Source organism: Scomber japonicus, chromosome 21, assembly GCF_027409825.1.
Source record: "Scomber japonicus isolate fScoJap1 chromosome 21, fScoJap1.pri, whole genome shotgun sequence".
NCBI classification, from domain to species: Eukaryota; Metazoa; Chordata; class Actinopteri; order Scombriformes; family Scombridae; genus Scomber; species Scomber japonicus.
The window spans coordinates 25,028,284-25,043,168 of NC_070598.1; positions in this window are offsets into that span (position 1 = coordinate 25,028,284).

The window sequence follows — 14,885 nt, forward strand, 5'->3', positions numbered from 1 at the left end:
TTCCACCTCCATGCAGAAATGAATGTCTTAATTGGATTCAGGAATATAGTTGAAATAAACTCCACCAGCATCCGTTGGTGGACAGCAAACCTTTCATTCCCTGATGACATTTGCATGCTTATTTCACACAATTACACAATTTGGCAAGTCACGTCCTATCAAACTCCTCTCATTGTAAGGTGTGAGATCTTTGTTACGATGGAGTATTAGGGCACAGGAAAAAAAGACAGGCAATCTGACCCAGGATCAAACTAAGTTGGTAGTTACTGACTATGCCAGCACACACTCCAGCTGCTGGCATAGTCAGTCGCTCTACTAACCTGGTTTGATCCTGCGGTACTGTGGTCAAGCCTCCGCAGTAAGTTGATTTCATTCTCTCTCTTTTTTTTGTGCTCTGTAGAGGGTGTCCAAGAATGTCAGGATATACTGGGCGTTGTATGGGCCAATAATGGGAATATGTGTTGTTAAGTTTTGAACATTACCCTTGCGTTAGCCAGGTCCATCAACCGCGGTTCGGGGGTCTATAATCTTTCGGCCGTGTCTTTTGCCTTTCACCTGATTAAAAGCAACCCCACAAACACAAGGGTGCGAGGGACTTCATTTCTTCCAGTTCCTTAGTTCTCTATAATATGGTAAACAAAATATCACTGAATAATCATACAGTAACAGTTATATACTGTAACGGCACAGGCCACAATGAAGTAAAACCCACAGCACTGTAGTCACCTCTGCTTTATCTGTACAGACTTGTTCAACAGCTCCTTCACTCACAGTCACACTTTCTCTCAAATGGTACCTTTGTAGAATTGTTTCATGGTCATCTGATGTCTCTTGAGCACTCTGTCTATGATAGAGATACTGACAGAGTTGGTATTTTGAAAGACACCATTGTCCTCTAAAATTGCACTCTGGAGCTCTCTCAATCTAATAGCATTATTTACTGTCACCGTGCTGCAAAGCTCTGGCTTTTACTGAGGTGTAAAATCAGCTACCAGCACAAAGTAGTCATCTAGTGATATACACTGGAATTCAGAAACATATCATATTACTGTATTTCTACTGTCTTACAGCATGAGTTTCAGATATTCATTGACCTTTAGTCCCTGTATTGCTGTAACTGGAGTATTATAACATGAATAATTACAGTATTGAGTGAGTGCATATTTGTTTTCCCTGTGGAATGTTTTGATAATTGAAGACAATATAGTCAATTATGACTCTTTCTGTCATGAATGTTTAATCCATGGAGATTTTCTATTTGTAAAACTCACAGGTGGGGCCAGTAGGAGAAACACTACACATATTTAGTGGGCCACACAATGTAGAAGCAAGGAATTTGATTTGTTGTAATTCATTAACATTTTCTTTTAATATATTTTGGGTCAAACACGTTTGAGGTTTACAGTTCCTTAAAAGGCTTTTAATGTTCATTGGAGTACCACCTACATCCTTATGTTATACTCAAGAATAAAGACAGTAATGCATTTTTATTGATACATACATATTGATACATACATATGAATGTACCTTAGGTCATTCAGTATAACACTAACTTTTGTTAGAAAAACAAACAAATAAACAATACATTTCTCATTTGCAATTTGATTCAGATTTTTCATAATCACATGGTTCTATATTTATGTTTGGACTGGCAGAAATATAACTGCCCAGACAAAATGACATTATTTTATTTTGAATACCACATATTTGATGCTTTATTGGTACAACTCTAAATTTAACATTTACTGCCTTGACCTGAAGAAAATACAAAAATGTTTAAAAATATATTTTACTTCATCCTTTGATATTAGTTATTATCTCCATGAGTCAACAAAACAAGTTACTGTATTTTAATATGAAATATGTATAATATGTACGTGTGTATGATAATATTCCATAACATGAAATGACACATATCAAGATGGACAGCAATATTGATTATGATTCCTTTAGCAACAACAACAATGATCCTATGAGCAATTATCAGCAGCAGCACCACTACTTTATTTTAATATATTTACATTAAGAAAAACACATACTGCCAACAAAATGCCAAATGGGTTCTTTGTTACATTTTGCATTTTGTGTAAGATGGAGTAAAAATTAGTAAACAACAACTCAAGTTGCAACTTACTAGCACTCAAGTCATCAGTGTAGCTAGTAGGACAGCTGCAGCTCCTGTAGTAAAGATAACATAGTGTCTGCTCAGCTGCCTCTCTGTTTCTACGTACCACAGGAAGTTGTGATGACTGAGTGACTTGGCATTTCAGTGATGATGTGCTCCCATTTCATGCAAGGGCAAAGGACACAAACTGATGTCCCACAATCATAAACTGACTGCTTCCTAACTTCTACATTCTTAAGGCAAAAAGAAAACACCTTAATACTTAAAAATACCACACAATACACACAGTACACACTAAACTGGCAATATATTGAAATATAGCCAGTTTTCTCACAGGATAACAGTCGCCCTAGCTGCTGAACAGAGGGGTAAGCTGTTATGTTATATGCTTGGTATGCTATGCACTGTACTGCACAACTACTTCCATGATGAATGGGTCTATCACAGGCCAAAGCCAGAAATCAGCATCATTGTGTGTTCATGTGCATTGTTGTGTGTTTGTGTCAGATCTGTTGAACTGTAATGGGTGTGTATGTGTGTGTATGCATGTGTGTATGTCCTACAGTGGGCGTAGGACAGTGGGTTTAAAAGCGGGCAGATTAGAAAAGCGATTTCCTGGAGATGCTGACACACACACAAAGACTTTTCTTTCTTTTTTTCACTCATTACACTGGGGTCTGAGCTTGCTGGGGTTTTTTTTGCGGTGTTGTTTGTGCGCTAGTGGAGGCTTGTGACCCGCCCTGTGACAAGGCTTGTTAGGAGGGTTCAGCTTCTGGCAGACAATGAAGCTGCAGCTTCAGAGTGCTATGCATTGGAGATAGAGGTGCTAATATAATTGCCCTGGCTAGTAACCTTGCAATAGGTTGGAACTACACCCATAGCCATGGTAACTGTACACAACAGAGATAGTGTCAACTGCAGCTTAAAGATACCTAGAAGACGTATAAGTAAAACATGCATGACCAAAACAAATGACAAACATTTGACAAAAAACTAATATGCCAGTTCCAGTGTTGGGGAACATTACTTTTAAAGACTGTGTTAATTCAGACATTTTCTTCTAAACGCATTAAATAGGTCATAAATGTATTTCTAAAAAAGGTGTAAAAAGCCTTTCAACCATTTAGATTTGAATTGTGGAGCTAGGCTTCACAAACTGTGTTTCAAGATTTCTGTGTTCAGGATTTAGTGGGCAGATCTGAAAATCATGAACCCTCCCCTGCTGCTATAGAGGTATAACTACATTCAGGGCACACTACTACTATTATAGTCTACTGTTAGCCAGTTAGCTGAGTTAGCTGCCAAGTTAGCCGCCAAGCTAGCAGCTGAGATAGCCGCCCAGTTAGCCGCCCGGCTAGCAGCTGAGTTAGCAGCAGAAAGCTCTCAGACATAGTTGTCATGTTTCTGGTTGAGGTGGTGACTTTGATTGACAGGTGACACTTGGTAGGGGGCGGGGTTTCAGCAAACAAGGTGGCGTTTGGTAGCAGAGAAAAAGGCTGATATTTAGTTACACAACTTTAAAACCTAATTTCATATATTTAGCGATTTTTTTAATCATTAAAATTTGGCAGGGTGGTTAACAACACACTTTTCTGTGGTATATCAAACCCAGAACACATATTTATTCTTACTTTACATGGACTTTAAAAGTAACTAATAACATATTAACAAAATGACTGCCATTAAAAAGCAACTAGTTACATTACAGCATTACCTTCTGAGAAAAATAAATGTTTAGAGTACTTTATGACTAGGGTTTATGTAATGTAATTGTGTGAATGTGGGCATGGAGAAACACATGGTATGCCAAAGTATGATAACAGTATGTAGGTATATTTATCCATATCTATCTACAGACTCTTTACTGTAATCATGTGTCCATTTACAGGTATGCGTTTCTCATGTGTGACAGCTTGAGGCACAAACCCTGACAATATAGCAATGAGCTGTAATGGAGCTGTTCATAGCAATAAAGTGAGAGCCAGTCATGGTTGAAGATTGTTCCATCTTTTCACAGGCGTAGGAGCAGTCCACTGTGAGGGCCTTTATCCATCAAGGGTGCTTTTTTTCATGCAATTCATTTGCACATCAATATATTTTTTGAGTTGTTGTTTTTGTCATGAGTGCTTTCATACAGAATGCAAATGATATGCAATATAATTGTTTTGTCTGGAGTTTTCATACAGCAATTAAAAGCATCAACCGATCATGAAGTGTAATCTGTACAGACAGCTGTTTATTGTGATGTGGGGTATTGAATATCGATGTATTATTATAATATATGATGGCAGCTTTCTAATAAGGGCATTGTAAGAACAAGAACATACGCAAATACTGCCTGTTAGAGAGAGGATCATCAACCTTTTAATACAGGATGTAATGACAAATGTTATAACCATCATCGGTAATGAATGAGTGCAGAATGGAAGATAGTATCAAGGGGCTTTGACATCGTAGCTGAAGCGTGTCTGCACAATATGTCATCAGAAAACTGATTTTGAAAAGTTGCCTCAACAAGTGCTTTGCTACAATGTAACAGGAAGTGTGATTTTTGACATGATATCTTATCAATCCAAATACCAAGGTAGTTATATACAATAACCCTTCCAATATTGGTGCAATTTTTAGTGGTGATGATGACATTTTTTAAATTTTGATCTTGTCTGGGTTTAAGACTAACTTATGGACAGTGAGTGCAACTAAAAAAGCAAAACAGTGCTGGAGTGATTCCACAGCAGACCGTACAGTGTCTGCAGTGCAATACAAAACAGTATCATTAGCATAAAGATGAATATTACACCCAGTTACAGCAGAAACAATATCATTTATATAAAGATAAATAGGAACAGGACTGAGGACTGAGCCTTGTGGGACACCTTTTGACAACAGTGTTGAACAAATTCAATTTTGGAACCATTTATATGCAACTTAAACAAGATTGGTGTGTACTTAAAGACCGTGTAAAGTGAATTCAGACATTTCCTTTTAAACACATTAAATAGGTCATAAATGTATTTCTAAAAAATGTGTTAGATTTGAATTGTGGAGCTAGGCTTCACACACCGTGTTTCAAAATTTCTGTGTTTAGGATTTAGTGGGTGGGTCTGAAAATCACTGCCGCAGTGATTAGCATAGACCCGCTCCTGCTGCTGTAGAGGTATAAATACATTCAGCGCACGCTACTACTACTACTACTACAGTCTACAGTTAGCCAGTTAGCTGAGTTAGTGGCTGAGCTAGCCGCCGAGTTAGCCACCAAGCTAGCAGCTGAGCTAGCCACCGAGTTAGCCGCTGAGCTAATAGCCCAGCTAGCAGCTGAGTTTGCAGCAGGAAGCTCTCAGACGTAGCGTCCATGTTTCTGGTAGAGGTGGTGACTTTGATTGACAGGTGACACTTGGCGGGCGCGCCCACAGCGTTTGGGAGCAGAGAAAACTTTTACACAACTTTGAAGCCTAATTTCACATATTTGGCAATTGTTTTTATCATTCCAATTTGGCAGGGTGGTTAACAACACACATTTCTGTGGTATGTCAAACTCAGAACACATATTTATTCTTACTTTACATGGACTTTAAAACAGAATGTGCTGAAAGGAATTATTTCAGTTGGTCATTTACTAGAAATTCTGTTATTTTTGCTGGACATGGTCATTTAGAGATAGGCCTGAAATTGTTAAGCAAACTGTTTCACCACCTTTATGTAAAGGAATTATATGAGCAGCCTTCTTAACTGTGGTATATGTACCAAATAAGACAGAAAGGTTTAAAAGATGTTCTGTAACTTACCACAATTGCGATGACAAGCTTTAAGAAATAAGGGTCAAGTTCATCCTCAACAACTGAATGTTTTAAATCTGATGCTAGTAAGGCATTGGCAAGAGCAAGACAGGGCTCTGGCATCACCTGGGAGTCAGGTTAAGTATTTTATTAAAAGCAACACTAATCTCTTGGAGGATCCATCAGCTGAAGTGAGAGGAGCAAATGAGACTGAACACTTACAGCTAAAATAATTCACTGTCTTCCATAATATTGATGGACTTGGAATATGAATTTGGAATTAAAAGTAAATAATAATCAGCTTTAGTTTCCTTATTGTGGCTGTGGATTTATTTCTAAGGTGCCTGAAAGTAAGCCAGTGACCAGGCTCTCCAGTAAGCCTGGCAAGAGCCCAGACTTTATTTCTCTCATTCAGCAAGGATGAGATTTCAGTGGAGAACCAGGGACTTGACCTATTCTGCACTCTATGTTTTTTAAAAGGTGCACGCTTGTAGACTACATAGTTAAAGGACTTACAAAAGTGGTCAAGAGCTAAGTCAACATCAGGAATTTGAACACTTGCCATGAATGTAACTGTCATAAAGATCAGACAGGAAGGCTTGCTCAACAAAACATTTGAAATTTCTACTGATCACCATGGTAGAGCGTTGTCTTTTTATCTTCATATTTCTAATAGTCACTATTTTGAACCCTAATTTTATATTAACTGATTTTTTTAATCATTCAAATTTGGCTGGGGGGTTAGTTACATATTTTTCTACGGTGTGATAGACTCACTCAGAACACATATTTACACAGACTTAGTATATTTGCTTCATATGTGTGTGTCAAGCCAAGGACAGAGACAGTACATGCAACAGTGATTTCCTCAAAATGCTGAATGCTGTTGTGCTGAACCTCATGCTGCTCATAGGCCAACTGTTTGAAATTTGCTTAGAAAATACAGTTTGGAAGCAATTACACATGTGTGCGTGCAATTACTATATTCAAACAATTCACTGTGTTGGAAATCTGAAAATACAGGCCAAAAAACCAAGCTTGTGTTCGGATCTTTTATCATAAGCTTTCTGCAGAAAGGGCTCAAGTCTCTCATGTGTGTAGAGTCAAAAGTCAAGAGCCAAGGAATGAGCATGCACACTGATATTTATACATGAAGCAGTGAGGAACAGGACCAAACCAGTCAGATAAGGAGTCACACATTTTGAGTGGGAAACAGGCCTTTCTTTCTCATTTGCAACATAAGATAGCATCATGTATCGTGTGTCAACTGCAAGCTGTGCTAGAGGAGAAACAAGCATCTTATGCAAGGACAAATCATACTTTACCATTACAACATATATAGTCTCAATTTATAAAGTAGGTTAAAATCTCAATCTGATATCTGACCTCATAATGACTATATACTACAGATGTGATGTTTAATGTCTTTTACTTTTTTATTTTCTATTATCACTCTGCAGGTACATTTGAAATGATACTTGCAATTTGTAAGCAAGCAGGGATGACACAGAACAACAGCAGCCACTTTTTTCTTGTTTCACAGCACCATTGTGAAAAAGCTTTTGGATGCAAGATAGATCATGTCTGTAAGCAGGAACACAGTGTCCAGAGAAGGTGGAGCAGCATCCTCACCACACCAATCAATACATCTCCTAACCAAGTTAATCTGCCTTACTTTATAGCACTAATATGACCATGCTTAACACAGATATCTAACATTATAACTGTATATAAATGGCAAAGCAAGATATGCCCACTTTAATGAAGGAATACAACTACACATATACAATAAAACTATCATTTAAAATATTCATTTATGTGTGTAAATATGTATATTATTATTAACTTTAGTATTCAAAGCCTCCAATTTAGCCTCACATGATGTTGTATCCTCAGTCACCTTAAAGTTTGACATTCTTTCTCAAACTTTTGCCAGCAGGACTCTTGCTCTTGATCCTTTGCTGTGTCACCTCTTCCCAGGGTGGTCCGAGGTCAGGGTTCAGGCCTACAGCTGAAAGTGGTGCTTTAAGACAGCACAGCAGGATGGACTAGGAATCACAAAGACTCCCTGCCAGCCCCAAATCACACTGACACTAAGTCAGAACATTTGAAAGTTTTCATTTAGTCAAGTTGTAGAGATATTTTACTGATCCATAGCCTACACCATCTTTTTTTCAAATCATAAATATAACTATTGTAAGCCACACGCATGCCCATAGCTGTAAACTGTATTGTCATATTGCTGTAGTCTCTCAGGTGCCTTAAATATTAGTATTTGAGCAATAATCCAAGACGGGCCATGTTATATGGAAATATCATAGCTGATATACATTCTCAGATATAAGCTCCATTTATCACAGCTTGGAGGGTTATTGTTTTCATATACAATTTACTTATTTCCACACATTGTGTAATAACTTCCCACCAAAGTCTCACTTTATTAAGAACCTGAGAGCAGCCTGACCTTCAGAAGAAATGATCAGATGAGTTTCAGAGAGGAGTGTGTGTGTCCAGCAGGTTCTCTTCAGGCAGCTGCTGCTCCAATATGATCACAGTAGGCGGTCTCAATCAATGCTCGTTACAATGTTGCTATTTCTGTCTGATGATCGTGCAGTAATACGTTTAGACTGTGTTGTCGAGGAGGATGTGGTCCATGACGACCAACATCAAAGTTACACACAAGAGCACGTGATTTTTTGGGAGGTCCACAAACAGTTTGTAAAGCTAAGTGTGTTACTTACCTGTAACTACAGCAAAGATACACTTTTCACTTAATGAGGCAGGATTGTAACACATACACTACCTGTGTGGAAACAATGATATTGATAGCAATAATACTGGTGAGTGTTTTACATTTTCTACAGTCTATGATGAAGAAGTTAAACCCTACATACTGTTCAGGGTCTAATTTGACCCAGTTTTACATTTGATAGAATAAAAAAACACCTTAAAGTCCATGTAAAGTAAGAATAAATATGTGTTCTGAGTTTGACATATCACAGAAAAGTGTGTTGTTAACCACCCTGCCAAATTTGAATGATTAAAAAAATAGCCAAATATATGAAATTAGGCTTCAAAGTTGTGTAAAAAGCAGACACTTTTCCTGCTCCCAGACGCTCTGTGGGAGTGACCGCCGAGTTCGCTTAAACCCCGCCCCCTATCAAGTGTCACCTGTCAATCAAAGTCACCACCTCTACCAGAAACATGGACGCAAGTCAAGAGCTTTCTGCTGCTAACTTGGCAGCTAGCTCAGTGGCTAACTTGGCGGCTAACTCGGCGGCTAATTCAGCTAACTGACAAACTGTAGACTGTAGTAGTAGTAGTGTTTGCTGAATACCTCTACAGCAGCAGGGGCGGGTTTATGCTAATTTTCAGACCCGCCCACTAAACCTGAACACAGAAATCTTGAAACAGTTTGTGAAGCCTAGCTCCACAATTCAAATCTAAATGGTTGAAATGCTTTTTACACCTTTTTTAGAAATACATTTATGACCTATTTAATGTGTTTAGAAGAAAATGTCTGAATTCACTTTACACAGTCTTTAACTGTATGTTATTTTTAATCATTTCAAAACAAATATTTTATGCTGCACTCTCATATTTTATGCTCTATTTTAGTCTAGCTTTTTATTTTCTTTGTCTTTCTATTTTTCTGTACTTTGTTATATTTTTATCATAATTAGGTTCTTTTTTATTGTATGTTTTAATGTTTCCAATTTCTACTAAAATTGTTTTTTTTTAATTGTATGTTCTTATGCTTCCAATTCTTAAGGTTAAACGTTTGTTTGTATGTAAAGCACATTGAGTTGCTCCTGGGTATTAAATATATAAATAAAGTTGCCCTGCCTTCTTTTAGCCAGAAATGTGACGACTTTTCCTAATGCGTCGAGAATATACTAAAATGAAATATTTCAAATTGAAAAAAAAATTAGTGTAGTTGATATATAATTTTGTTGAGTGTTTGACTCATATTTATTAAAAAAATCAAAAACTTTTAATATAATTCAGTGAAATGGTTATGTTCTCCTGGACCCATCCATCACCAAAAAGTGTAAAAGCTGAAGAAACAACTCTCTCTGCTCTCTGAAACATTCGTTAAGGATCATCATTAACCGATGTGTTAATGACTTGTGGTTCAGAGATTATGTGTAGAGACTAATTATGAGAGGATATTGTGAAATACCAAAATATGAAAAATATGCAAGACTTAAAGAAAAGCAAGCTCTTTTTTTCACTAAAAAAAATGTTCAATATTTGAACATGAACATGTACTACTACAGTGTATGTTTTCCCATTTATGTTGGGATGACAAACATAATCTGGATTATATTCACAGGCAAGGTTCTTTTTTTCCCCCGTGCTAGTTGTAAATCTCACTGAGCCAATGTCAGGAGGTCAGGTTTGGGTTAAGCAATGAAAGCACTGAAGTTAAAGTCAATCAACAATGGTGGGTTCTCTTAAATGTTAATAAACAGGTGTTGATTCAAGTCAATTTGGATTTATAACTATATTAAACCAGGAACCTGAGCTTTACCTAACTTTAATCAAGTGCTGCCAGAGCCCAATATTAAACTTTTTGATAACCATCAAAAAATGTAATATTGCTGTAGTTACTATCAACAGATGTTGAACTAAAATCAGATATTTTGTGGAGGAAAATTGAAATACCTTGTCACTGAACATTTCACTCACATTCACTATCAACGGTTTTGCAACTTGCCAAAAATATGTTAATTAACATTTTCTCACAGGTTGAGATAAAAGCAGAATTGGGCCAGCATTACATGTGAATTAAGTTTAGTATAGGAAAGTCATCTCTAGTATTAGTTGACATAAAGACTCATTCTTGATCTGAAATAACTCAATGTTTACTCATAGCTTTGGCCCTTGAATTAATATTATTTTGTCAGACCTCTTCCCAAAGCCAATAAGAAACTTTCATATTCAATTTGAAGCCTTTTTAAATTGAAATAATCTCATTTTAAGATCATTTTAATAACTGCTCTGGAGCTTTCATTCATAGCCCAATGAAATGTATATTATTTTTCACTATATATATATTTTATTTGTTAAAATACTATAATCCCAGTGGACACTGTAGTTGGACCTTGACTAAAGATTATTGCCATGCTTCAAAACTGGTTTGATGTTGATATTACCATGCGGCATAAGGTAATAAATGACTGACCAAACATGATTCTCCACACTTTCTTCAAATATGTTCTATACCCAGCTGTCAACATTCAGACCTATCTGAATAAGTTCCTCCATTAGATGTGTGCAGTTAAAACACACACCAGCAGATTGATGGCTTCATGTGGATAAATGCTTTGAGAAAAGGCTTGAGGATGTGAAGGTTATTATGGATCATTACCATCAGGCTTTTTTCTCAGCAAATCTATGGTATCAATGTATCATTTTAGCCTGAAATGAATGGTGTTGCAGTTTCTACTGCTGTGAGCAAAATGATACACTGCATAGAAAAGTTGCTTATACAATCTACTTTTGTGTGTTTCAATGTATGAATAAATCTGATATCACAGAAAAAGCTTGTTCACAAAGATAAGTCGTCTCAAACATTCACTAAATTTTTACAGCCAGGTGTGTCAATGTAGGGTTAATACTGATAATACTGATACAATGTCTCCATCAAATCTGAATCACTTCACAATTCAGTTATCTCAAGCTGGACGTCCACAGATCAGAAGCCTTGACTGTGAATGTGAATGGTGAGAACAGCAGTGTATTTTATTGATAAATTAAATGACTTTTCTGCAATTTTCATATGTTGCAAATTTGTCCAGTGGGTGAGATTGGACCTATCGGTGGGATCAATGTATCCATCTCCACAATTGAACAGAATAGTAAAAGGAATACTCATCTACCTCTAAAAGCTGTTGATGATCCAGCAAATGTACCAGTATTCTAACTAAAACACCCAATCTCAATCCAGTTAGGCAGATATGTGATTTGTCAATACTAATACTGACAAAGACCCAATAATAATGCTGACATGTTTTCTCTATCTAAACCTTCAAAACATTTTTGTAACTTTTTTTAAAAATTTTGCACAGAAGGACTGTAGATTTTGTCATCCATCACCTCCACTGAAAGCACATGTAAAGAGGATCTTAAATTAGTCAGTATGTACAGGAGGGATAATTACAGTCTCTCACTCTTCATACAAGCATCTGACTGTTGTTTTAAGACAGACTTGAACAGTTGTGAACCTATCTTCTAAGCATTGTCTAAATGTGACCATATTTTTTCTGTTCACTATTGCCAATAAAGCAACTGAACTCACTTTGTCTTTGATGATCTTATTTAAATGTTTTAATTGTGTTGTTACCTTTTACTGAATGAATAGAATAGAAAGTCTTGAAAATTGAGATGCCATCTTTAAAGTGCAGAAACAAAAATAAATAAATAATTACCATTATTTAATGCAGCTTTGCAGCTTTAGCATAAAAGCTGTTGTGTAATCTGTTTGTGCGTACTCTCAATGTCCTGTAGCGTTTGCCTGAGGGTAGCAGCTCAAAGAGCCAGTGTCCTGGGTGAGATGGCTCCCTGAGGATATGGAGAGCTTTCCTGAAACAGCGGGAACTGTACAGATGTTTCAGGGAGGGGAGAGGGCAGCCGATAATCTTCTGGGCTGTGGTGATGCTAGAGAAGTATCTGCCTTACTTTTACACTAGAGTGAAGCAATATCTTCCAGAAAATACATATTGTTATAGAAACATTTTTCCTAGAACCTCTAGTTTCCTGAGTCTTCAGTTTTCCAGTGGAGCTGCTGGATGGATGGATGAATGGATGGATGGATGGATGGACGGCTGGATGGATAGATGGATGGATGGATGAATGGATGGATGGATGGATGGATGGATGGACGGACGGATGGATGGATGGGTGGATGGATGGATGGATGCATGGACGGACGGACAGAATGGGCGGACGGACGGATGGATGGATGATGGATGGATGGACGGACGGACGGACGGACAGATGGATGTATGGACGGACGGATGGATGGATGGATGGATGGACGGATTGATGGATGGGTGGATGGATGGATGGATGGATGGACGGACGGACGGATGGATGGGTGGATGGACAGGCAGACAGATGGATGGATAGACGGATGGATGGACGGATGGACGGACAGACGGACGGATGAATGGATGGATGGATGAATGAATACATGTATGAGTGCTATTTTCTGCTTCTCCCCTGTGCAGGAAACTTGGTTTAAAGTGTGCCAGCGTGAGTCCTCTAATAGACGATAAGAATAGATAGTGATTATATATAATATCTCCCCAACTCCCACATTACATCTTAATAATGTCGCCTTCCTATTACAAACATAATACCAGGATCCTGATATGAAAGCTGGAGCGATGCCTCAAAATAGTCGTGTCGCTCGCTGTATCACCTTGCAAAGAATTAGGCCTCAGGCAAATGGCTTAACAAGATTAGCTGGCCAACCAATTTAACAAAGGCGCAGTAATTGTTTAATGAAGATATTGAATATGCAGGCCATATTGTGTTCCATAAGCTAAGACTTAATAACTGTCTGCAGTCCAAATGAGAGCCATCCTTTACAATCCTAACTGCTGTTCCAGGAGAGAAAAAAAAAGAAGTACTGCCTGTGATGATAACAATGAAGCTTTGATTCTTTGTTAACAACATCAGCTTTAACAAAGATCCACACTGCTGTCCGTGCAGTGAAAGGAATGGAGCTGGCACACTGACAGAGCTGTAATTAGAGCCTATATCACAAATATTCACTGCACAATTAACTGTGGACTAGATGAGCACAAAAATATACTGCACAGTGCAAAAAGATGGTTACAGATCCTGGTTGATATTTGGATAGAGGGAGTAATCTATGCTTGAAAGAAGGTGGCAAACACTGTTTTAAACAGAATGGATGATGACATTTCATTGAGATAAATATGGGCTCAATTTCCCATTTGTGCAATTTGGGTGACCACAGGGGTGCCCCAGCACAACATGGCAGAGTCTGAATACATTATTAGTATGGCATACAGAATCAGCAGGTTTCAATAATGACCAATCATATGAGCCCTTCTCATCAGGGGAGAGGCTGGGTGGGAGAGAGAGAGAGTTCAAGAAGCTACTGAAGTTCCAAAACCCAAATTCACAACACCCCAAAGATGAATATACTGTACATTGCTACAAATATGCTGACAAAGGCAGAATGAACAGACTAATAGTGCTGCAGCTACTGAGATAACAGGCTGGCAGTTATAGTTGTGAAAACGGTTATTAAAGACTGTGTAAAGTGAAGACATTTTCTTCTAAACACATTAAATAGGTCATAAATGTATTTCAAAAAAAGGTGTAAAAAGCATTTCAACCATTTAGATTTGAATTGTGGAGCTAGGCTTCACAAACTGTGTTTCAAGATTTCTGTGTTCAGGATTTAGTGGGCGGGTCTAACGCGGCGGTGATTAGCATAAACCCTCCCCTGCTGCTGTAGAGGTATAAATACATTCAGCACACACTACTACTACTACAGTCTACAGTTAGCCAGTTAGCTGAACTAGCCACCGAGCTAGCAGCAGAAAGGTGTCAGACGTAGTGCCCATGTTTCTGGTAGAGGTGTTGACTTTGATTGACGGGTGACACTTGGTAGGTTGGTGGTAGGGGTTTCAGCGAACTCAGTGGGCACTCCCACAGCATTTGGGAGCAGAGAAAGAGGCTGATTTTTACACAACTTTGAAGCCTAATTTCATATATTTGTCAAACTCAGAACACATATTTATTCTTACTTTACATGGACTTTGAAGACATTTGAAAATCTTCATTTTAGTCTTTAAAGTCCAATAAACACACATTCAGAACTGTACTTATTTCTTCAGCAGGAAATACATGCATAGTCATCATATCTTTACACTAATACAACATGTGGTTTGGAGAGTGTGAAAAGTGCAAGTTCTATTAAATATCCTGCTGTTATGTTC